Genomic DNA, 27,082 nt, shown 5'->3' with positions numbered 1-27,082 from the left:
ATGATTATCAGTTTTGCCATACTTACAATAAGAATAATATCCACTCCCAGGGCACCTGGGTGGCTCAGTCGGTTAAGCAACCAACTCCTGATTTCAGCTCAGGTCATGATGTCAGGGTTGTGAGATCAAGCCCCACATCAGGCTCCACGCTCAGTGTGGAGTGTGCTTGTCCCTCTCCCTCTACTCCTACCCACCCCAAAGAAATAAATAAAATCTTAAAAAAAAAAAAAAAAAAAAGGATACTATCCATTTCCATCAATGGCTATTGTAAGGAATAAAAAAGATGTAACTTATTAAAAAGAGTCTGTTCTAGATCTGGCTGGCACATAGCAGGTGTTTAATAAGTAAAAGTTATTGCTATTATTAGCAGCTATTTTCCTCTGTCTTAGACATTGTCTTGCCCCTACCTGACTTATTTTCTGCAAAATATTTGGATTCAGAGAGGTATGGAGGAAGTAGAAAATCAAGAGTAACATTAGTTCCAGAAAGTGTACTAGGGGTCTTACATTGGTATTATCTCAGACACCTTCTGTCCTGAGGGGCCTACTCAAGCAGTCTGCAAATATTCATCCATCTCTTCTACTTTAATAGAGTATAAAGTTAACAATGCCTTGGATAAACCCGAATACTCATCATTTGGCATTCCTGTATTTTCAGTTTAAAAGCATGTATCAAACCCAAGAAATCATCTCAAATACGGAGTACCCTTTGGATGCTATGGGAGCCAGGCTCCACAATGGTCCCTGAGGATCTTACTTCCTGGGGGTCAGGCCTTTAGTAGTGTTCTCTCCTACCCCCAACCCATACTCTGAAGTCAGACTGGTCTATTATGCCACCGATTAAATGAGGTAGAAGTGATGATGTGTGACTTCTGAGGCTGGGTCTTAGAAGACACCGGAATTTCTGCCTTGGTCTCCTAGATCAATTGCTCTGGGGAAAAACCAATAACAAGGTCATAAGGACACTTAAGCAGTTGCCCATATGAAGAGGGACCAACTTCCCAGTTACGTGAGTCACCTTAGACAGAAATCCTTCAGCCCCAGTCAAGCCTTCAAATGACTGCAGCTCAGGCCAACATGTGACTACCTCATGAGAAACACTGATCCAGAAATGCCCAGCCAAACCAATTCTGATTTCTAGACCCACAGAAACCCATGAGAGATAATAAATGATTACTGGTGTTTTAAGCAACTAAAATTTGAAGTTGTTACACAGAAATAAATTATTATTACAGTAACAAGTGTAATTGAGCAAGAATATGGATTGGAATGACATGACCCTTCACTATGTAAGTACCAACGCAGAGAACATCTCCAGACCAATGATTTGGTCTTTAATATAGAGACCACTTTCATAGTTTAAATATCACCACCTCACACATTAACAAATTCCTCAAATCCTATACTAATTCCAAAAACCTTTTTAAAAATGATATATTTTATTATATAGAAATGTAAAATGTACATGGAAAAACTATAAAGTAAAAATCTAACAAAAAATGAGGAAAATTCTCAGCAATGTATGATAGAGGGTTAATACTCTATATAAAAGAATGTATAAATCAATAAAAAATATATCATTCAATAATAAAACAAAAAGCAGTTATGATTGAGAGATTCAAATAAAAGAGAAGGGCTTCAGAGACTGCGCTCTAGGGCACTCCAGTATTTAATTATCAGGAATAAGAGGATTCAGCAAAGGAGACCAAGGAGTGGCTGCTGGGACAGGAAGAAAACTAGAAGATGCTGGAGTCTAGGAACCCAAGGATCAAAAAGAGTTCAAGAAAGAGAGAGGGACGAAATGTGCCAAACCCTGCTTCTGAGGCAACTGCGAGGAGAACTGAGTGTTGGCTACTCAATTTTGCTACATGGAATCACTGGTAATGACCATATCACCCAATTTCTCTTCCTATTGCCAATAAAGCTTTGTTGAATATCCATTAATTGCCAGATACATTACTTCTTGGAATTACCACCTCCCCTTGTATGTTGTAACTGCCAATACAGTTCATTCTTTCAGGTTACATCCAAAAGGACAGTGCAGATTCTTGGAGGTGGGAGGATGGGAAGACAGTTGCAACAGTCAGATTCAAGTCCATTAGGTATCAGAATATGAAACACCAGCAAATTATTCGTAAATATTAGGAGGAATCTGGGAGACTTCTGACTAATCATCACAGTGATAATTTTATAACTTCTTTATACATAGAGCTGTCTGGATCAGCTGGGTTATGCTGCCATAACAAACAATCTCTCAATCTCTGCTCTGACACACTAGGTCTATCTCTTGCTGAATCGAAGCCCACCGTAGGTCCAAGCACCTCTCTGAGATTACTATCTTCCATGTGTTGTCTTAGCATTCCAGACAGCTCTAAATGTGGAAACATATTTCCAAAATTACCAAAACAGGGAAAGAGAACCCTAAAGGGTCTTACACCAACTAATTAGTCTGGCCCAGAAGTGACTCACGTCCAGCCACAACCCACTGGCCAGGAAGAGTCACATGACCCGCCCAATTGCAAGAGAGGCTAGGAAGAGAAATTTTCCCATGAAGATGAACTAGATGCAGGTGAGCATTTTAAGTCTACCACAGTCAGGATTCTACTTTTCAAAGGATCTGACATCTAATCATCCATTTGACCATGAAACTATTCCAATAAGGTAGACAGTGAAGTTATTAAGATCTGTTTACAGACGTGAAAATTGAGCTAACAAAAGTTTAAACAACTTGTCTAATTAGTAGTAAAATCTAATTTAAATCGTTGTAGTAAGGATTGCCTCCCAGCTCCGTGAGCTTTCTTTTCACAAGTCCTTGCTGCCATCAGTTTGGAAAAAAATCATTAGGATCACCATTATTTGTGGTCATGGTATATATAAAATATGCCACAGAACAGAATACTACATGATTCTCTAAGTACCTTATACAAAAGGAAAGCCCTTTCAAATAGCTGGGATCAGTCCCTTCAGACATATTCTTGGCAATGACTGGCTGATGTCTAAAATAAAAGTCAAAAGTGCTTAGGATGGAAGACTTGGGTTTTCCTAACAACACTTGAGACTCCTTTCTCTACATCTGTCACTAAAGATTAGCCCTCAGAATAGCATTGTGTGAACCCCCTTTATGTTAAAGATGAACTTTAAGTTTCGACATTCCCTAGAGTTCTAATTTGCAGGCTGCTGACAGCCCAGCTTTAACAGAGACCAGCTTTTATGACTTGTGTGTTAAACCTTAAGGTACAATTTCCTTTTCTCAGATATGTGGGGTCTTGATAGGATTTCAGGAGAGCAGGAAAGAGCTATATTGGAGTTTTCCTTTATCACTACTTAATTTAGCAGGACAAAAAGCTAACATTTTGCAAAAAGAAATACATATCCAAGCTCTGGATTCCTAGATCAAAATGAAATATCACTTGGCATTGAGATAAAAGCATTACTTATAATAAGACTTTTCCAAAGATTGTGCATTCGGAAAAAAATAGTTGAAAGAGTAATTGGCTATAAGCTTCTATTTTTTTCTTTCAATCCTTAAATTCCATACTGTAATCCTTAATTTAAAAATTGGTATTTGGGGGGTGGAGCAAGATGGCAGAGGAGTAGGAGACCCAGATTTCTTCTGGTCTCAGGAATTCAGCTGAATAGGGATCAAACCATTCTGAACACCTACGAACTCAACAGGAGATCGAAGAAAAGAACAGCAACAACTCTGTGAACAGAAAAGCGACCACTTACTGGAAGGTAGGACGTGCGGAGAAGTGAATCCGCGGCAATATTCGGAAGGATAGACGGCGGGGGAGGGGGCCTACGACGGCAGCTTCTGGCAAGTGATAGAGCCGCGGAGCACAAAATCGGAACTTTTAGAAGTCGGCTCCGCTGAGGGACGTCGCTCCAGTGGCTAAGCGGGGGTGTGGAATCCTCCCGGGACAGTGTGGTCTCAGGACCCTCAGGGTCACAGAAAGACCGGGGGTGCCTGAGTGCGGCAGAGCTCCCGGGTATCGGAGCGGGGAAGCCGGCTGCAGAGACAGAGCCGAGGCGCGGGCTCTCAGCTCGGGGTTGCCATAAACCGTGATCCGCGGCCCAGTCGGGCCACTGCTCCTCCAGCAGGGACCCAACAAGCGGCAGATCCAGGGAGACTCCCCTTTCTCCCCCGGGAGGAGCGGCGCGGGAGCGCACCACAGGGAACTGCTGGGTTTGGAGACTCCACACGGGGTCGGGTGCCAGAGATAGAAACGCTCAGTCACAGGCCGGGTGAGCACGGAGTGTGGCCAGAGACCAGGGAGACGGGAGTGACTGACTGCTTTTCTCTGGGGGCGCACTGAGGAGTGGGGCCCCGAGTTCTCGGCTCCTCCAGGACGGAGATTGGAGGCCGCCATTTTCACTCTCATCCTCCAAAGCTGGGCGGAAAGCTTGCAGGGAACAAAAGCTCCCCAGAGCAAACCCAAGCAGATGACTTAGCCCAGACCGGCAAGGGCGGGGCAATTCAGCCTCCGGGAAAGACATTTGGGAACCACGGCAACAGGCCCCTCCCCCAGAAGATCAGCACGAACAGCCAGCCAAGACCAAGTTTACCCATCAATGAGAACGGCAGAACTCCAGCGCTAGGGGAATACTGGACATAGAATTCATGGCTTTTTTACCATGATTCATTAGTCTTTCAAAGTTAATTTTTTAACTGTTTTTTTTTTAATTTTCCTTTTTCCCTTTTTAAACCAACATCTTATCACTCTCTTTAAAAAAAAATTTTTTATTTTTCAGTTTTAGAGTCATATTCTATCCCTTCATAGTAGTTACCGTTATTTTTGGCATATATGTATATAAGTTGTTCTCTCTTTAAAATTTTGAAATACAATTTCTTCTAATAGATCAAAATATACCCTAAATCACTAGTATATGGCTTTGTTCTAGTTTGCTGCCTGATCACATTCTCTTTTTTTTTAATCTTCTTCTTTCTTTTTTCAAACAACTTCTTATCTTATCAATTCCTTTTATAAAATCTTTTATAATTTTCATCTTTACAGTCATATTCCATCCCTTCATTGTATCAACCCTTATTTTGTACATATATGTCTTTCTTTCTTTAAAATTTTAGGAGGCACTTTCTTCTAACAGACCAAAATACACCCAAAATCTAGTGTGTGGCACTGATCTATGCACTAGCCTGATCATATCTGATCATATTCTGTTTTTTTTGTTTTGTTCTGTTTTTGTTTGTTTTATCTTTTTCTTTTTTTATTTCCTTTCTTTTTTTCTTTTCTTTCCCTTTCTTCTCCCCTGGTTTCAGGTCTTTTCTGATTTGTTTAGAGTGTATTTTCTGGGGAGGTTGTTAACCTGTTAGCATTTTGTTCTCTCATTCATCTATTCTCTTCTGGACAAAATGACAAGACGAAAAAAATCACCTCAACAAAAAGAACAAGAGGTAGTACTGTCAGCCAGGGACCTACTCAAAACGGACATTAGTACGATGTCGGACCTAGAGTTCAGAATTATGATTTTAAAGATACTAGCTGGGCTTGAAAAAAGCATGGAGGTTATTAGAGAAACCCTTCCTGGAGAAATAAAAGAACTAAAATCTAACCAAGTCAAAATCAAAAAGGCTATTAATGAGGTGCAATAAAAAATGGGGGCACTAACTGCTAGGATAAATGAGGCAGAAGAGAGAATTAGTGATAGAGAAGACCAAATGATGGAAAATAAAGAAGCTGAGAAAAAGAGAGATAAACAACTACTGAATCCCAAGGGCAGAATTCAAGAGATAAGTGATACGATAAGACGAAACAACGTTAGAATAATTGGGATCCCAGAAGAAGAAGAAAGAGAGAGAGGGGCAGAAGGTATATTGGAGCAAATTACAGCAGAGAACTTCCCTAACGTGGGGAAGGAAACAGGCATCAAAATCCAGGAGGCACAGAGAACCCCTCTCAAAATCAATAAAAATAGGTCAACACCTCAACATCTAATAGTAAAACTTACGAGTCTCAGAGACAAGGAGAAAATCCTGAAAGCAGCTTGGGAGAAGAGATATGTAACCTATAATGGTAGAAACATTAGATTGGCAACAGACCTATCCACAGAGACCTGGCAGGCCAGAAAGGACTGGCATGATATCTTCAGAGCACTAAACGAGAAAAATATGCAGCCAAGAATACTATATCCAGCTAGGCTGTCACTGAAAATAGAAAGATAAAAAGCTTCCAGGACAAACAAAAACTAAAGGAATTTGCAAACATGAAACCAACCCTACAAGAAATATTGAAAGGGGTCCTCTAAGCAAACAGAGAGCCTAAAAGCAGCATAGACCAGAAAGGAACAGAGACAAAATACAGTAACAGTCACCTTACAGGCAATACAATGGCACTAAATTCATATCTTTCAATAGTTACCCTGAATGTAAATGGGCTAAATGCCCCAATCAAAAGACACAGGCTATCAGATTGGCTTAAAAAACAAGACCCATCAATATGCTGTCTGCAAGAGACTCATTTTAGACCCAAAGACACCCCCACATTGAAAGTGAGGGGGTGGAAAACCACTTACCATGCTAATGGACACCAAAAGAAAGCTGGGGTGGCAATCCTTATATCAGACAAATTAGATTTTAAACCAAAGACTGTAATAAGAGACGAGGAAGGACACTATATCCTACTTAAAGGGTCTGTCCAACAAGAAGATCTAACAATTGTAAATATCTATGCCCCGAACATGGGAGCAGCCAATTATATAAGGCAATTAATAACAAAAGCAAAGAAACACATTGACAACAATACAATAATAGTGGGGGACTTTAACACCCCCCTGACTGAAATGGACAGATCATCTAAGCAAAAGATCAACAAGGAAATAAAGACTTTAAATGACACACTGGACCAAATAGACTTCACAGACATATTCAGAACATTCCATCCCAAAGCAAAGGAATACACATTCTTCTCTGGTGCCCATGGAACATTCTCCAGAATAGATCACATCCTAGGTCACAAATCAGGTCACAAACGGTACCAAAAGATTGGGATCATTCCCTGCATATTTTCAGACCACAGTCCTTTGAAACTGGAACTCAATCACAAGAGGAAAGTTGGAAAGAACTCAAATACATGGAGGCTAAAGGGCATCCTACTAAAGAATGAATGGGTCAACCAGGAAATTAAAGAAGAATTTAAAAAATTCATGGAAACCAATGAAAATGAAAACACAACTGTTCAAAATCTTTGGGATATAGCAAAGGCAGTCCTAAGAGGAAAGTATATAGCAATACAAGCCTTTCTCAAGAAACAAGAAAGGTCTCAAATACACAACCTAACCCTACACCTAAAGGAGCTGGAGAAAAAACAGCAAATAAAGCCTAAACCCAGCAGGAGAAGAGAAATAAGAAAGATCAGAGCAGAAATCAATGAACTAGAAAACAAAAGAACAGTAGAACAGATCAACGAAACTAGGAGCTCGTTCTTTGAAAGAATTAACAAGATTGATAAACCCCTGGCCAGACTTATCAAAAAGAGAAATGACCCAAATCAACAAAATCATGAATGAAAGAGGAGAGATCACAACCAACACCAAAGAAATACAAACAATTATAAGAACATATTATGAGCAACTCTATGCCAGCAAATTAGATAACCTGGAAGAAATGGATGCATTCCTAGAGACGTATCAACTACCAAAACTGAACCAGGAAGAAATAGAAAACCTAAACAGACCTATAACCACTAAGGAAATTGAAGCAGTCATGAAAAAAATCCCAACAAACAAAAGCCCAGGGCCAGATGGCTTCCCAGGGGAATTCTACCAAACATTTAAAGAAGAATTAATACCTATTCTCCTGAAACTGTTCCAAAAAATAGAAATGGAAGGGAAACTTCCAAACTCATTTTAGGAGGCCAGCATTACCTTGATCCCCAAACCAGACAAAGACCCCAACAAAAAGGAGAATTATAGACTAATATCCTTGATGAACACGGATGCAAAAATTCTCACCAAAATACTAGCCAATAGGATCCAACAGTACATTAAAAGGATTATTCACCACGACCAAGTGGGTTTTATCCCTGGGCTGCAAGGATGGTTCAACATCCGCAAATCAATCAACGTGATACAATATATTAACAAAAGAAAGAACAACAATCATATGATCCTCTCAATAGATGCAGAGAAAGCATTTGACAAAGTACAGCATCCTTTCTTGATCAAAACTCTTCAGAGTATTGGGATAGAGGGTACCTACCTCAATATCATAAAAGCCATCTATGAAAAACCTACAGCGAATATCATTCTCAATGGGGAAAAGCTGAGAGCTTTCCCCCTAAGGTCAGGAATGCGGCAGGGATGTCCACTATCACCACTGCTATTCAACACAGTATTAGAAGTCCTAGCCACAGCAATCAGACAACAAAAAGAAATCAAAGGCATCCAAATCAGCAAAGAGGAAGTCAAACTCTCACTCTTTGCAGATGATATGAAACTGTATGTGGAAAACCCAAAAGACACCACCCCAAAACTGCTAGAACTCATACAGGAATTCAGTAAAGTGGCAGGATATCAAATCAATGCACAGAAATCAGTGGCATTCCTATACACCACCACCAAGACAGAAGAGAGACAAATTAAGGAGTCAATCCCATTTACAATTGCACCCAAAACCATAAGATACCTAGGAATAAATCTAACCAAAGAGGCAAAGGATCTGTACGCAGAAAAGTATAAAATACTCATGAAAGAAATTGAGGAAGACACAAAGAAATGGAAAGACGTTCCATGCTCATGGATTGGGAGAACCAACATTGTGAAGATGTCAATGCTACCTAGAGCAATCTACACATTCAGTGTAATCCTCATCAAAATACCATCCATTTTTTTCAAAGAAATGGAACAAATAATCCTAAAATTTGTATGGAACCAGAAGAGACCCCGAATAGCCAGAGGAATGTTGAAAAAGAAAAGCAAAGCTGGCGGCATCACAATTCCGGACTTCCAGCTCTATTACAAAGCTGTCATCATCAAGACAGTATGGTACTGGCACAAAAACAGACACATAGTTCAGTGGAACAGAACAGAGAGCCCAGAAATGGACCCTCAACTCTATGGTCAACTCATCTTTGACAAAGCAGGAAAGAACGTCCAGTGGAAAAAAGACAGTCTCTTCAACAAATGGTGTTGGGAAAATTGGACAGCCATGTGCAGAAGAATGAAACTGGACCATTTCCTTACACCACACACAAAAATAGACTCCAAATGGTTGAAAGACCTAAACGTGAGACAGGAGTCCATCAAAATCCTAAAGGAGAACACAGGCAGCAACCTCTTTGACCTCAGCTGCAGCAACTTCTTCCTAGAAACATCGCCAAAGGCAAGGGAAGCAAGGGCAAAAATGAACTACTGGGATTTCATCAAGATAAAAAGCTTTTGCACAGCAAAAGAAACAGTCCACAAAACCAAAAGACAACCGACAGAATGGGAGAAAATATTTGCAAATGACGTATCAGATAAAGGGCTGGTATCCAAAATCTATAAAGAACTTATCAAACTCAACACCCAAAGAACAAATAATCCAATCACTAAATGGGCGGAAGACATGAACAGACATGTTTCCAAAGAAGACATCCAAATGGCCAACAGACACATGAAAAAGTGCTCAACATTAATCGGCATCAGGGAAATCCAAATCAAAACCTCAATGAGATACCACCTCACACCAGTCAGAATGGCTAAAATTAACAAGTCAGGAAATGACAGATGTTGACGGGGATGCAGAGAGAGGGGAACCCTCCTACACTGTTGGTGGGAATGCAAGCTGTTGCAACCCCTCTAGAAAACAGTATGGAGGTTCCTCAAACAGTTGAAAATAGAGCTACCATCCGGTCCAGCAATTGCACTACTGGGTATTTACCCCAAAGATACAAATGTAGGGATCCGAAGGGGTACGTGCACCCCACTGTTTATAGCAGCAATGTCCACAATAGCCAAACTGTGGAAAGAGCCAAGATGTCCATCGACAGATGAATGGATAAAGAAGCAGTGGTATATATACACAATGGAATATTATGCAGCCATCAAAAGGAATGAGATCTAGCCATTTGCAAGGACGTGGATGGAACTGGAGGGTATTATGCTGAGTGAAATAAGTCAATCAGAGAAAGACATGTATCATATGACCTCACTGATATGAGGAATTCTTTATCTCAGGAAACATACTGAGAGTTGCTGGAGTGGTGGGGGGTGGGAGGGACCGGGTGGCTGGGTGATAGACACTGGGGAGGGTATGTGCTATGGTGAGCGCTGTGAATTGTGCAATACTGTTGAATCACAGATCTGTACCTCTAAAACAAATAATGCAATATATGTTAAGAAAAAAAAAAGAAGAAGAAGATAGCAGGAGGGGAAGAATGAAGGGGAGTAAATCGGAGGGGGAGACGAACCCTGAGACACGATGGACTCTGAAAAACAAACTGAGGGTTCTAGAGGGGAGGGTGTTGGGGGGATGGGTTAGCCTGGTGATGGGTATTAAAGAGGGCACATACTGCGTGGAGCACTCGGTGTTATGCACAAACAATGAATCATGGAACATTACATCAAAAACTAATGATGTAATGTATGGTGATTAACATAACAATAAAAAATTTAAAGTATAAAAATTGGTATGTGAGGGGCGCCTGGGTGGCTCAGTTGGTTAAGCGTCTGCCTTCGGCTCAGGTCATGATCCCAGGGTCCTGGGATCGAGCCCCGCACCGGGCTCCCTGCTCTGCAGGGAGTCTGCTTCTCCCTCTCCCTCTGCCCGCCGCTCTGCCTACTTGTGCTCTCATCTCTCTGTCAAATATATAAATAAAATCTTAAAAAAAAAAAAATTGGTATGTGAGTTAAGTACTAAGCAAGAGCCAAAAATGGTATCAAGTCAACCCCTTGAAGTTCTTTTAACTACTCTGTCCAATGCTTTCCTTCCCTTTGCTTTACTGGGCTTTCAGAGGGGAAAAGGAGGCAAAGGAATTCCCATGGTTAAGATAAATGGCACATACCCAAATCTGACAGTAGTCAACCAACTGCTATTCTGTTTGTTGGCTTGTTGGTATTAAAAACATTGGAAATTGGGGCACCTGGGTGGCTCAGTCAGTTGAGCGGCCAACCCTTGATTTTGGCTGGCGTCATGGGGTCATGGTCTCAGGGTCATGAGATGGAGCCCTGCGTCAGCACCATGCTCAGCAGGGAGTCTGCTTGAGTTTCTCTCTCTTTGCCCCTTCCCCTGCTCATGCGTGTGCTCTAAAATAAATAAATCTTTAAGTTAAAATAAAACACTGGAAATAGGCAAGAATACCTATATAGCAAAGCCACCGCCGAGAGTAAACAGAACTTGGTCTCCTAAACAAGTAACCATGTGGTTCACTCCAGGAAGCCCCCTCGATGCACTTTTTGTCCTAGTCAGAAAAGGCCTTCCCTGGATAGTCTAGCAAAAGCTTTCCAACGTGTGTGTTATAACGGAAAGAACATGAGGAGATTTGGCTTTTATTCCCCAATCAATTACCAGCTATTCCCACATCTATTTAAAAAACCAAACTAGATATTATAGTGAGACTCAAATGGAATAGTACATATGAAAGCACTTTACATTTTCAGTAGAATCTTACTGTTTGCAACATGTTATACTAAATATGGCCTCCTCAGGCTTATATGAAGAACCCGCACTTACCCTCCCCATGTGGCCAGGACAGGAAATGTCACTGTCCCATCCCAAATGTTGTCCCTCTGCACTTCACCACAGAATTTCAGTTTAGAAGCTGACCCGGACGTCCTTTCAGTCTTACTGGCACACCATCCTCTCCCCCTGTTAATATGCAAATCTTCGAGCAAACCCATCCAAGAGCAGTGTCGAATCCTGTGAAAACCACTGCAGGTTCCACGTCCCTTAGGTAGGGGGACCTTACAATTTGTCATCCACACTGGGACACTCCTGGAAGTGAGAGGAGACTTTATAAGTAAGGACGCCAAGGCAAGAGTTCAACAGGAACTGTTCTTGCAAGCCACCCTCTTCACGAGCCACACAGAAGACCTCAACCCAGGCAGCAGATGCAGGCCTTGAAGGCTATCTATGAAGGAAATCACATTTTCATTACCCTATTTTTTTGATGCATTGGATTTTCTCCAACTAATTTTTCAGACGGTAGGTCCCTTCTGAGCTTTCAGTCCTCCTCAGCCCCCATATACCTTCTGTTCTTGTTCAAAACAGCCAGTGACCCGGGGAAGAAAAAAAAAAAAAATCACCTGATGTTTCTACTTAAACTATTCGCTGACCTGCTGGTTTTTAAAAGCACAGAAACTATACTGAATAGGAGATAACCTAGAACCAAACACTACTAACTGCTGTTCCGGTCCGTTTTCAGGGTTTCTAACTTTTAAGTATACTAGTAATTCATGAATATTTTGTCCCTTTTAGAACATGAGACAATATGGAAAATTCAAGCAATAATGGCCCAAGAACCTACTGATTTCTAAGCACTTAACATACATCATTCCAGATAGGCTTCACACTAACCCTTGATGATAGTATTTTTATTTATTACTTACAAATAAGGAAGTCAAGACTAAGAGACATGAAGTGATTTGTATGGAAGCTCGTAGTACTTTGATTCCAAAGTTCATCCCACTTATACTTTATTTTAAATACTTTATATATTTTCCTCCTTTTCTCTGCAGTTTTTTTCTGATGGTTTAACCTAATCATGCTATGTATACCATATTCTATCTTTATATGTACATTCATGTATTGATGTAAACCTTGGGAGGATTGTGTCTCGTTAAAAGCACCATAAGCATGAAGAAAAAAAAAAAACACACAATGTTTCCTCCATCTCCTCTCTACCCTAGTCCACTCAGTCTCTCTCAGAGGTAACCACAGGGTGCCCTTTCTTTTGCCTCTTTTAAGACATCTAAGCACATGGGGCACAGACATCTGCTTACACTCTATTCCTGTGTTCCCCTTCACAACATGATTCCAAAGACCATCCACGCTCACTACTGCCAGTTCCTCTCCCCAGGCTCTCTTGAACTCACCCAATCAGAATTTCATTCCTACCACTTCCACAAGACTGCACTTGTCAAGGTCACCGATGTCCTCCACATTGCCAAATCTCAAAGTCAATTCTAAGACCTCATTTTCTTCAACTCTGAAGAGCAATTGACACAGTATATTGCACCCTCTATTCTGGAAACATTTTCTTCTCTTAGCTCCCAGGATGTCCCTCTCCCTGTCTCTTTGCCCATTCCTTCTTGGTCTCCTTTGATGGCTCTTCCTCAACCTCCTGACCTCTAAATGTAGGATAATCCAATCCTCAGCCTTCTTTCATTCTCCATCTATACTTACTCCCTAGGTGATCTCATTTAGGCCCATGCTTCACATGCCTTCTACATGTTAATAGCTCTCCAGCCCAGACTTCTCCTTTGAACTCCAGACTTGTAATGTTTAATGGACATTGTATAGGGAATCTCAAACTCAACAGGTCAAACCTGAATTCTTGATTCTCCTCCCCCAGTCTTCTCCATCCTACTAATGGCAACTATTTTTCTTGGTGGGTATCAGGAGTGCAAGGAGGGGGCAAAAACTAAACAAAAGCACTGAGGAGCCATTCTTAATTTCATTCTTTCTCTTACCCTACATCTAACCCATCAACAAATCCTGCAGGCTCTAACTTCTAACCACATCCCGAATCTGATTATTTCCCCAATGCCTTCACCACCACCAACTACTTTGGACAGAGTGATTATACAGCTTTTAACCTGGTCTCCTTGTTACTGCCCTTCACCTGCAGTCAATTCCCCATATGGCTACATAGTATACCTTTAAAAAGGTAAGGCAGGTCATGCCACTACCATTTCTCAAAACCCCTAAATTATTTCTATCACACTCAGAGCAAAACCCGAAGTTCTTACCACAGGCAGCAAAGCCTTACATGATCTCGCACTGTCCTTGTGCTCTCTCCACACTCACCCCCACTGTTACTCGCCTAACTTTCTACCAGCACCCCAGTGATCTCTTTGATCTTCCTCAAACAAGCCAAACCCATTCTCCTGGCTTACTCTTCCGTCTCAGCACTTATTCAAATACCTAGAATGTCCTTCCCCCCGACAGCCCCGGGTATGTTCCTTTACTTCATATTCTAGTCTCTGCTCAAATGTCATCTTTTCAAGGAGTTATTCCCACTCATGTTACTGTACCCTATCCCACTCTCCATCATGTTCTCTCTCCTTACGTGGCTTTATTTTCTTCAAAGCACATATTACTACCTGACATATTATATAACTATTGCCTTATAAGTCTTCAGCCATAGAATGTAGACTCCTTGAGAGCAAGGATTTTGTTTCATTTGCTATTCTATTCCTGATGTCTGTCACATTAGATGTATTCATAAAACAATCACTAAATAAGGGAAACACATATGTATATTTTACATTAAAATGGAATATAATACATAATGTTCTAAAGTTGCCATTTCCACCACTCAGATTACAAAACCTCATAATTCATGGGCATAGAATTCATAGTCCTCAGGAGGGTCCTCACTCAATAGTGGGGAATACTTAACTCTAGACTATGGTCCCACCTAGCAAATATAAAAATTACCAAAAATGGTCAAACTTTCCATAAAACCTAACTAGAATGAAGCTCAAGAATGGTTATAGGAGGGGTACCTGGGTGGCTCAGACGGTTAAGAGTCTGCCTTCGGCTCAGGTCATGATCCCAGGGTCCTGAGATTAAGCCCCACATGGAGCTCCCTGCTCAGTGGGGAGCCTGCTTCTCCCTCTGCCTACCCGCCCCCCAGCTTGTGCGTTCTCTCTCTCTCTCTCATAAATCAAATCTTTAAAAAAAAAATGTTTACAGGAATACAAAAATATTCAGCACCCAAGAAAGTAAAATTCACAATGTCTGGCAAATAAAGATTACCAGCCATAAGAAGCAGGAGAACACAACATCATTCAAAACTACCCAGAACAGGGGCGCCTGGGTGGCTCAGTCATTAAGCGTCTGCTTTAGGCTCAGGTCATGATCCCGGGGTCCTGGGATCGAGCCCCGCATCGGGCTCCCTGCTCTGCGGGAAGCCTGCTTCTCCCTCTCCCACTCCCCCTGCTTGTGTTCCCTCTCTCTGTCAAATAAATAAAAATAAAATCTTAAAAAAAAAACTACCCAGAACAGACACAGATGTTAGAATTAACAGACAAGGACATTAAAACTATTTTAACTGTAGTTTATCTCTTCTTAAGTTTTGTAAGAGAAAAAAAAATTTTTTAAATCCCAAATCAAACTTCTGCAAAAGAAATTGCAACCTCTGAGATGAAAAACACATTATATTTCTAGGAATAAAAATAGCCATTTCATAAAGTTGTCATCAAGAGGACAGAACAATCCTAAACATTTATGAATCTATTAACAGAGCTTCGAAATATGAGAGAGAGAGAGAGAGAGAGAGAGAAACAACTCCTTGAACGGCAAGAATTAGACAAATCCGTAATTATAACTGGAGATTTCAATACCCCCTCTCAATAATTGATCCAACAAATAGAAAATCATTAAGAATATACTATCAATTTGACCTAGCTGGCAATTATAGAATACCCATCAAAATTGGAATACACTCTCTTCATATGCACATGGAACATTTAACAAGACAGAACATATTCTGGGCTGTAAATCAAATCTAAACAGATTTAAAAAAATATTTCAGGGCGCCTGGGTGGCTCAGTCGTTAAGCGTCTGCCTTCGGCTCGGGTCATGATCCCAGGGTCCTGGGATCAGGTCCCACATCGGGCTCCCTGCTCGGCAGGAAGCCTGCTTCTCCCTCTCCCACTCCCCCTGCTTGAGTTCCTGCTCTCACCGTGTCTCTCTCTGTCAAATAAATAAATAAAATCTTTTAAAAAAATTAAAATAAAAATAAAAAAATATTTCAAGTCCTAGTTCTCTGACTACATAGAATTAAAATAGAAATCAGCAATAAAGATCTCTGGAAAATCCCCAGATATTTGTAAACTAAAATATAAACCTCAACCATGGGGTCAAAGAAAAGGTTAAAAATAAAATTAGGAAGTATTCTGAATTAAATGAAGATGAAAACAGTATGTGGGACTCTTAGAAAAAAAATTTATAGCACTAAATGCCTAAATGCTAAATGCTTCAAGAAAGCCTCAAATCAATGACCTCTGCTTCTACCTTAAACTAGAAATGAGATAACCCCCAAAATAAGCATAAGGAAAAAAGCAGAAATTAAAGAAAGAGGAAACCGAAAAAGAAAATAACACTAAAAGCTTATTCTTTGAGATCAATAATTTTTTAACCCTGTACCTAGATTAGGAAAACAAAAGAAAAAACACGAAGTATAAATAACAAGAAGGAATGTTAGAAGAATGAGAGATTATGAATTTTATGGCCATAATTTCAGAATCACAGATTAAAAGAAAAAAAATCCTTGAAAGACACAACTACCAAAGCTTACTCACGAAGAACTGATAACCTTAATAGCTCTGTATCTATTCAAGAACTTGGATTTGTAGTTTAAAAACATTCCCACAAACAAAATACCCAGATGCATTCACTGGTGAATCTACCAAACATTAATGAAGAAATACAAATTCCACCCAAGCTTTTCCAGAAAAATTAAGGAGAGAATGCTTTTCAACTCACTCTGTGAAACATCATTCTGATACCAAAAGCAGAAAAGGAATTACAAGAAAACTGCAAACCAGTATCCCTCATGAACAGATGCAAAAGAACTTAATATATAAGATAATATATCAAGACCACATAGGTTTTATTGCAGGAATGCAAGGTTGGTATAAAAGTCACCAGCAAAATAAAAAATCAATTTATTGTATTAAGAAACTTTAAAAGAAAAACCATATGATTATCTCAAGAGACAGAAAAATCACTTGACAAAAATCCAACATCTATTCCTGATAAGAGAGGAAAAAAAAAACAAAAAACTCTCAGCAAACTAGCAACAGAAGAACTTCCTGAATCTGACAGCATCCATGAGACACCTATAGTTAATATTGCACTCAACAGTGAAAGACTGCATGCTTTCCTCTGTGATCAAGTACAAGGCTGTTCCCTCTCATCTCTTCTATTCCACACTGTACAGAAGCAACCAGCCAGGAAACTAAGTCAATCTAAGAAACAGAAGACATCCAGACAGAAGTCAAACTAACATAATAGAGGATATCATGACCATGTATGTAGAAAACCTAACAGAAGGCTCAATAAAGCTACTAGCACTAATAAATGATTATAGTAAGGTTGCAGGATACAAGATCAACATAAAAAAACATACCAGCAAACAATCAGTGATTTAAAATTTTTTTAATCATTTACAATATCATTAAAAATAAAAACCACTGAAGGATAAATCTGGCAAAAATGTGAAGGAACTCATTACTGAAAACAAAACATTACTGAAACAGAGAAAAGAAAACCTGAATAGAGGATTACAGCCTTATTCATAGATTGGAAGGCAGATATTGTTAAGATGGCAATTCTCCCCTAATCAGTCTATAGATTTAACACCATCCAATCAAAATCACAAGAGGCTTTTTATAGAAAGTGACAAGCTGATTCTAAAATTCATATGAAAATGCAAAAGAACCAGAGTAACAGAAACAACTATTTAAGATTACACAGGAGTAATCAAGTAAGGATAGGCACACAGATCAATGAAATAGAAGAGAGCTCAGGAATAGACATATATTAATGTAAGAACAACTGATTTTTGACAAACATGTAATGGCCATTTAGTGGAGAAAAAAATACTTTTTAGCAAATTGTGCTGGGACAATTGGATGTCTATTTGCAAAAAGTTTAACTGATCCATACCTTGGACCAATTGAGAAAAATGAAATCCACACAGATCAGATCCAAATGTAAAATTTGAACTTTTGAAACTGCTAGAAGAAGAAATAGGAGAAAATATTTGTGGCTTTAGGTTATGTAAAGGTTTCTTAGATATGACACCCAAAGCAAGGTCTGGTTAAAAAAAAAATCGATAAATTTGATTTCATCAAAATTTAAAACTTCAGTTCTTTGAAAGAACTGATAGAGTAACTGTTAGAATAAAAAGCCACAACCTAGGAGAAAATATTTGCAAAGCATATACCTGATAAAAGATTTGCATTAAGACTATATAAGGATACTCAAATGAATAATGAGAAAACAGCCCCATTTTATAAATGGACACATCAAAGAAGATATACAAGTGGTAAATAGCACAAAAAGGATGCTCAGCATCATTACTCAGGAAATATTAAAACCACCAAAGAAATAAAATGGCTTACATGTCACCAAGTGTTGGCAAGGATTCAGAGGAACTAGAATTCACACCAGAAATGGAACTCTCATTTTGGTGGTGACATAAAATGGTATAACTCTTCCAAAAACCGTGTGGTAGTTTATTAAACCTACAACTACCATATGACCCATTCCTAAGAGAAAAGAAAATATACATCCATATAAAGACTGATACAGAAATGTTCATAGTAGCTTTACTTGTGATAACACAACACTACAGACAACTCCAGTGTCCATCAACAGGTGAATGGATAAACAGATTGTGGAGTGTGGAATGTCATTCACCAGTAAAACAAATGAACTAATGATGCGAACAACGTATATGACTCTCAAAATAATTATGCTGAAAGAAGCCAGACAAAAAGGAGTATAAACTGAGTATAAACTTTTCAATATAAAACTCTAGAAAATGCAAACCAATCTATAGCGACAGAAGGCATTTCCCCAACAGGGGAAGTGGTACACAGAGAGGGGCAGGTTAGGATTACCAAAATACACAAGAAACATTTAGGTGTGACAAATGTGTTCATTATCTTGATTATGGTGATTGTCCCATAGATATATCAAAACTTAGCAAATTACACTTCAGATACGTGCAGTTTATTGTAAGTCAGTTTTATCCTAAAAAAAGAAAAACAAAAAAAAAGGATGAGATGGCCTATCCAAGGTTGCCCTTCTGCCAACCTAAGTTTTGGCCTCATTGCAAAAATTTTCTTGAATAGCATTTAGGAACAGACTGACATTGTTAAGCTTAATGCTCTGTGAAATAGTCTCAGCTAATTGTTTCAAAGGCCTGTGGCAGCAGTTTTCTGAGCTTCTATCAGATGACACGTTTTTTCTTTATGTAAACAGAAACTAACATTGCCACTGGATACCAAACAATGCTTTTACTGCAGTTATATCAACCATGTTCACACCGACAGCTGAGTATGTTCTTTCACCCGAAGAGGGCTGAAAACAATGCCCTTAGTTCTGTATGTTGCGCCTGGAACTTTACGTGGCCACTTGTGCAGGGAATCCTACAAGGGAGATGGCAGATTTGAATCACTGGTGGATTGGCTGGGGGTGGGGGGTGCATGCACACGCTCGTGTGTGAGAAAGACAAAATGAAGGAGACACAGAGGGATGTATGAAGGAAGACCTTGAGTCAAGTATCAATAGCAGTGCTCCTCTTCTGGAACTTTCTGGTTTTAATCCAGCCATTTCTTCCCTACAGAAAAAAAATGTGGGGTCAATTGCTTGACATCTAAATAACTGCGGTCTCTCCTCCATCTTCTAGTCCCACCCTCAGGAATTCATGGAGCCCATAGTCTCTCAGGTTTTGTTTATGGAACGAGTACACACAAACACAGAAACACCCCTGCACATTTGAAGCCCAAATCCCTCCAACACAGTGCAAATGTTTCATTGTCTTCTTAGCAGAAGTTGTCAGAAACCTGTATTACTGTGAGGACCTCTCTCTTACCGCACTCAAATAAATCACTTCTTACATTTGGTCTTTTTACACTAAATCAGTGCTTCCTGAATTCAGTCCATGCTGGTGACAAGATGGCTTTGGCTAAAACAAGAAATCAACTTATTGGCAAAGATAGGTCATTCTAAACACAAATGCACCGACTATTAAAGCGGTAAGTACCTACAAGAGTTTCCTGCGGAAGCCTCTGGCTCTAAGTTCAGCTCCATTTTGGGGCTGATGTGGCTAACTAAACATTTCTAGCACTCGCTGATAGCCCTTTTTAGCAAACTGACACTTTCTTCTTGACTAATGAGTAGGGCTGAAAAGAGGTAAAGGAAGCAGCCTCTTACATGGGTTGTCAGGTGCACCCGGAAATCATCTCATGCCACAGGGCTTCCTGCCTTCAGGGATCTCTGAGAGCCCATCTCCTAAGCTCCTGAGGCCATGATGGATTCAGAGTTCCCATAAAAGTCTGAGGTGCTCTCAGGACCAGGAGCAAGCATTAGGGCCCCCCCACCATTAGCCCAAATGGCACCATTCTACAAATCAGGAAAAGGTGCCTGCCATGGGCAGAGGAGCCCTGTGTGTGCACACAGCTTGGTGAGAGGACCGGGTCTATGCGAGCCTTTGCAAAAGGCCTCCATCTCTCCAGGCCAACACTGCCTTCTGCCAGACAGAGCAAGGGTTGGATTTTGGCCCCACTTAACCCTTTGGCTTAGTGCCCTTGTGCAATGAACAATAGGCACGGCTATCCTTGATGGTTTGCCAAGTATTCCCTAAGCCTTGGCATTTCCACAAGTTGCTACCAAATTTGTAAATCAGTGGTTGAATTTCTAGGGCTACTTGTGGTGTTTCTCCACCCAAATTGCTTTTAATTTCCAGCCTTTGGACTGTGCCATGGCTTCTATGGGGATGCAGAAGGGGAATATATTAGAGAAAAAGGAAGCACCACACTTCCCTTGATGGTTCCAGACTTCCTCCGGTTTTGGCTCATCACTGCTAGTCCTGTCCCTGTCACCTGCCACACTCAAGGCTGGCTCTGGCAGAAAAGCACCCTTCATGACGATGGCTAGGTTCCTTTCAGCTGTACCGATACTGGAAGCCGAGTAATTAGCCAAGTTTGGAGGTACGCACTTTTGCCAATGGCATGTGCTAATGAACATCAAGTCAAGATAAATTATTGAAAGCAGCAGAACCGACAACAAGAGCGTCTATTGTTTGATATAAATGTGTGCTGTCTGAAGACACAACTCTGCGCTGCAAGATTAGGACGTGGGCAAGGGTTGGCTCAAGCCACAAGAGTGTGGATTAAAAATGCCACAAAGAGGTGGGCAGCAGGAGGGCTCTGGGCTAGTGTTAGCTCGGACAGGAAGCAGATCTTTACTTGCTTTGCTTTTTACACTCCAAATTCTGGGTAACTCACAGCCCGCCCTGCATGGTAGTTTTGAAAGGAGGATTCTAAATTGTTACTAAGTTCAATGATGGATTCATTCAGCCTTTTACAATAGCTTACACAAACCCACCATTTTAAAAGTCCATATAATAAGACAGATTAGGTTCAATAAAGCCCTGTGGGAAAGGGTAGTGAGGAGGAACTGAACTTACCCAAGAAGAGGATATATTGGCTGGTTAGCTCTAGTTGAAGCTAAGCCTCTACAGGGTCCTCTAGCCCCATCCAAGGACCCACCGCCCATTGGTGACAGGCAGGGGACCTGGGGTAAAAAGCAAGGGTTCTTTACGCCCAATCCCTTTCAGACCACCCTTCTGTCTCACGACCTGGCCCTTTTTCTGCTAAGGCCAAAGGACTCCAACCTGAGCCCCGCTTTTTAAAAAACCCACAGAGCTGTTTTTGAAGGCAAATTTCTAGAGAAATCAGCAGAGAAAATAATCCTTCTAAACTGGAAGTGGCCGTTGGCATCAGCTCATGTGTCAATGACACCTAATTAGCAGGACTATGGGGACTGAGTTGAGAAGCATTCTGAGGACACACCGGGGCCCAAAGAAGAGGGGCTACAACTCTTTAATATTATAGGATCCAGTTTAGACTATCACATACTTTGTCACACCCCATCCCTTCCCAGCAGCCCCCAGCAAATATAATCAACCTTTTCCTAACAGGAAATAAGTTGGTATAAATAGTCCTCTCTACAACAAAAACGTGAAATGCCTCATACTAAACATAAGGAGGACAAACCTTTTATTCAGAACAACAACACTGAAATAATGGAGGGCCCATGCCATGCCCATTGAGAACAGCTCTATGTGGCCTGCATGTATCTAGGAAGTAACTTCTGATCAAAGGCCTTGGCCATTTAGTTAGTAACCATCACAATGCTGGGCCCAACAAGCTTACAAGTGCTCTAACTTCGGCTGGGTAATCAGGTGTGACCTCACCCTGAGTGCTAGCTCTCTTTCCCATCTTTTGGAAAATACAGTTTAAAAGTCCCTGGGGTTAAACACTCTATTCCTCAAGTTCAGCCACCACAAAAAAGAGGCATTCAATCCTAGACTGGGCATTGCTCCTGATACCACATACACAGCTTTGGAGATCTCTGGGAAACCTTAGATGAGCATGGTTGCATCCTGGTTATGAGGATTCACCTCATTCTTCAGAGGTATGGTATTCAACCATCTTAGAGTTCTACTGGGTTCCAGACTTGGGGTGGGGAGGGACAGGGATCTTGGAACATGCATTCCATCTTCCTGACACTGGTATGATCCTCCCATGAGTCTCCGGGCAGTTCAGAGACCCACTCTGATCTCTAAAGAAGTAGATGTTTAAAAAAGGGCTTCTGTCCTGTCTGAAGGGCTTTGGTTTACCTTCCCTAGTCCAGGGGATAACAATAACAAAGCTTTTTTTTATAGATTTCACTAAAGTATAGAGAGTACACCTCCAGGATCTCCGCTTACAACCAGCTGTATACAGACAATATTAATGGTCACTGGACATCAGGAAACATTTACTTAAGCAACTGTTCTAACAGCTGGTCAGGAATTCAGGAGGCATTCTTCTCCACTGATCATTGCTGTGACAGTTCACTATGTAGGAAAGCCATGAGAGCCTTGTGGAAGTGCAGGGTATGGCAATGCATCCAAGTCCCGTCAGCTCACATTTATCTTAAACTACCCACTGTTGAAGCAGTGTGACTTGACAAAATCTGTATATTTTTATCTATACATATATATCTACATCTATCTCTACATCTATGTCTATAAAATAGATATGTCAAAGTTCCAATGTACTCAAAAAGCCAACAAGCTTAACTTAGAGAATCCATGCAAAAAGAAATCAAACCCATGTTTAGGGTTGGGCATGTGCTACACAACTCACACAGGGAAAACAGGTTTTGACAACATGGATCCAAACCAGTTTGGGAACGTAAAAAGTTAGGGTAACCTCAGAAGATTTAAGTCTCCAGAATTCATGATGAAATTCAGAATGTATCAACATTGATAGCTAATCCCAAAGGAAAGAATTCAGAAAGAGCACTGGGCCAGGCCTCTTAACTCCTAGAATTTTCACCACTCGGTGTTCATTCCCTCAGAAAAAGCAAACAAAAGGCAAAGTTACAACAAGTAAGCAATTACTCACAATTTTGATTTGCAAGTTCTTTAAAGATACTGCCTCGAAGTAAAAAAAAAAAAACCAAAAACAGTATTTGACTCAACGGTTTTTAAGAATTATATTCCTTTCTCTCTCCTCATTAAATAAGTCTTGTGCCTGTGCATTGAAAATCATGTAGGGTACGTGACGGAATGACCAAATAGCCCAAGAAACGTGCTGATGCTTAGATATAAGCACACTTTCTCACTGATGAATCAACAGCCACAGACTTGTCCTCAAGTCAGGAAAGCAACCCAATTTAAGAGGCTTGTTTTATTGCCTGCTCTAACTTGTATAAATCTCTGATAAGATCTAGTCCAAAAATTCTTCCTTCTTCCTTTTACAGTTATTCCCAGTTACATCTATGCTACCTTCTGGAAGAAGGTACAAGGATTCTAGAACTGATCAACACATCACAGGCCTGGGAACCACAGGCTCAATTGTGGCCCAGCCCACACTATTAGGGTCTGGCACTCCCCAAAGGAGGTGATGCAACCTGGCTGGCTAGCTTAGCAAATTAACACGGGATGTGCCGTCAAAATTCCATCCGGAAGGATCAACAGCCATTGCCTTTTACTGAGAAAGGAAAAGCCATCGAGTCACTTTTTCTATTTTTTTTTTTTTCATTTCTTAGGAGAGTTTTATTCACTGATCCAATATTTACAGGGGCCAGAGAAGTCAGGCTGTGCTCAGCACAGAGAGGTGGCTTCTACACTGGCCAGCCATCCCCTGCCCCAGTCACTATGTACAGATAAGGGGCCTGCTTAGATCACCTTCAAAGCCATCTGGCAGAGTCCATGGGGCTCTGTTTGGGGCCGGAGCTCCAGAGACAGTGCTGGGCCCATTGCCCCTTGGCATTTACTGGGAGTCTCATATAAACAACAAATAATGTTGCACTCCTTGTTTATTTGAACTTCAAGTGTAACTGGGTGTCCTGTATTTTATCTGGCACCCCTTCCCCCCACCCTTGTCAGTTTCTACATCTGGCGTGCAGAAAAGGACATTCTCAACACCCTGCTGATACTGCAACTTTTGCAAACGTAAAGTTGAAGAATAGTGCCTAGATCCATACCATGTCCTCGAAGGCTTCATACCTGAAGGAGTCGCGAAGGGGCTTTGTCCTGTTCTTCTGGTGGGTGAGGTTCTCTTTTAGGGGGAGGAGATGGGGGAGCAGGAAGACAGAGGTGCAGGGAGCCACCAGGGCAGCATGCCTACAAGCCCTTCAGGCTCTACTTCTGCAGTCATGCACAGCTCCCATGGCACTTCATAGATGGTGATAATAACAATTATATGTTGCTATTTTTGAGCACCTGTTTACTAATTGCCAGAAACTGAAACTGGCAAGCTTGTTTGGTTGGCTTCCACTGAGGATGGAGATGTAGCTCCATTTTTGAGTTCTGGCTCAAAAATACACCTATGAAAACTGGAGTTTTAAAGGTTCTATTCAAACTTAAAATTCTTTCCCTTGGGTAAGAAAGCAGATGATCTTTTAATCTTTGGTCCTAAAACATTCTGCTCATTCCCTTCTCTTGATGGAATTTTACCTACCTCCAATAATGAGTAACTCAGCAGCAACTCAGTCTTCTCCCACCTGCAGAAAGTTTAGAAAAAAAAAAAAAATCAACCATCCAGAGATGGCTGAGAGGTTTAATTATTGCCTGGAAAGCAACACCTTTTCACAGCATCTTTAAGACTAATTTTCATAATTACTTACTGATTGAAACTGGGACTTGCAACAGAGTAAACTCATTTCCATATTAATATTCAGTAATGATTAACGTAGCTCAGGACCCAAGTTCAAGATCTGAAAGCATGGACTAAGTGGAAATAAGGAAATTTAACCCATGGGGTAAATCGGCTACTTGTCTCTCAAATAGTTTTCCATTTATTAACTGGCTTCCGATAAACTTTGCTCTGTGATGACTCACCAAGAGGGAGTTCAGGCAGTAACACAAGACCTCCACAAACTTGTTGACTCCCTACTTTCCATTTTTCTCTCTCCCCCATCTCTCCCCTGCTTGTACTTGTTTCTGCATATTCTCTTCCTCCCTCCCTCCATGCATCATCTCCTCTCCCCACCACCATTCATCTGTCTGTCCCTCGGGTGTCCTTTATTGAGCTAGCCATCACTTTCTCACCCTCTCACTTCACACTGGCCCTCCCTCCCTTCTAGTTCCTTGACATCTCTTGCTTGGTCGTGTGCTCTCTTGCAGGGCCCCATTCATGTTTTTACTCTCAGTCTGAATCCAAGGTCTTGAACATCAAACAGAAAGCAATAATTACCCCAATTAGCTAAAGGTAAATAAGTTTTATTGTTCAAACCAAGTACATACAAATCACTGCGGTGCTTCACCAAACTCCCATTTGTGGGGGGGGAAGGGGGGAAGAAAGCCCAGCTAGACAGACAGACAGACACACACACACACACACACACACACACTAATTTACACTGCAAGAATAAAACGTCTTTAACTGTTCATCTGGGAGCATGCTCTCACACAGGACTGCACACCACCCTTTTTAGAAGAGAAATGTCCTTTCAACTTTTGTCTTTGTCTTAGTCCATCAGCTATGGCATCCATGCTGTCCTCTTCTAAAACAAGATTTCTTGAACATTACAAGTCACACAAGCCAGAACAAGGACATAGACATTACTGATTCTTTATTGTTTTGATAGCTATTTTTGGAGTTGCTACTTGATACATGCACATTCCTCCTTAAATGTCCTTTGACAAGTGGCTAAGCAATGCCAAGCAAAGGAGCAACAACATGGTGGCGATTTGAAGACCCCTCATTACAAAGAACAAGTTAGGCCTATGTACTGACAAGGATCAGACATGAAGATATAGGGATTGCAAATGGTACTTATGTTCTTATTGTCTATAAATGTCGCTTCATTTAAACTAAGTTTAAAGTAAAACCTAATTTTATTCACTCTTCTTTCCAAAGAAGAATCCATCTGAGAGTTAATGAATGCTTTCAAGAATTCCAGTCTCCTGCTCTAATAGCTACCATATCCAGAATTTAATGACCAAGTGGTTAACCCCAGAGTAACAGTCTCCTCTAACTATTCATTTCCACCTGCCTAGGGTTCAGGAGGTATTTTTCAGACAATCCTTTGGATATTTGGTTCAACAAATCTAATTATGATCTTTACATGTTAAGTATGTCCTCAAGATTATATCATGTCCCTGGCATTCTAGAAGTGAAGTTACAAAGCTTTTTTCATTTTTTCACATGGGAGCCAGAGTCCAATCATTCTTATGTCCAAAGGTCATTCACTTTTAGTGAAATTGCATTCTGGTATTAAAATCCTCACAATGAACAGTTAAAAAGGAAGAAAAGAAGTTTATTCTACATACTATTTATTTATGTGTATTCATTCACACACAGGGACCAAAAGTAATTAAAGCAGGACCAAAAATTAAGTAGATAATTATTTTCTTATTTGCTGGGAGAATTCTCATTATACATGTTTATTTTACCCATTTATTGCTTCACCACTTTATATCAATTCCATGGTACCAAAGCCATATTCCATTAGAATTGATCAGGTACCAAAAAAACAAAAAGTCAAGAAAATTCTTATTCCGTTATAATTAGAAGGACAAAGTTAATGCAAAGGAGTCCGAGTAATTGATAAGAATCACAGATGAGGGGCGCCTGGGTGGCTCAGTTTCTTAGGCGACTGCCTTCAGCTCAGGTCATGATCCTGGAGT

General features: G+C 40.6%; 1 protein-coding gene across 15 annotated transcripts in view; it reads right to left on the bottom strand.

Annotated features, from left to right (window-relative positions):
• Positions 1–27,082, bottom strand: part of LYPD6B (LY6/PLAUR domain containing 6B) — a 213,725-nt gene that overhangs the window by 138,747 nt on the left and 47,896 nt on the right. For 4 of the 15 annotated variants that reach the window (XM_027590072.2, XM_027590061.2, XM_027590069.2 and 1 more), the window contains one exon: positions 24,912–24,954. The exons of 8 other annotated variants lie outside the window; for them this stretch is intronic. The gene's annotated coding sequence lies outside the window, so the exon portion shown is untranslated. Of the gene's footprint in view, positions 1–11,667; positions 11,929–19,444; positions 19,514–24,911; positions 24,955–27,082 lie in introns of all 15 variants that reach the window. 3 more of the 15 variants (XM_027590067.2, XM_027590073.2, XM_027590063.2) reach the window with 2 other exon arrangements.

This window comes from Zalophus californianus, chromosome 3 (assembly GCF_009762305.2).
Source record: "Zalophus californianus isolate mZalCal1 chromosome 3, mZalCal1.pri.v2, whole genome shotgun sequence".
Classification (NCBI taxonomy): Eukaryota; Metazoa; Chordata; class Mammalia; order Carnivora; family Otariidae; genus Zalophus; species Zalophus californianus.
The sequence above is the reverse complement of the archived record's forward strand: the minus strand, read 5'-3'. Positions and strand labels throughout refer to the sequence as shown.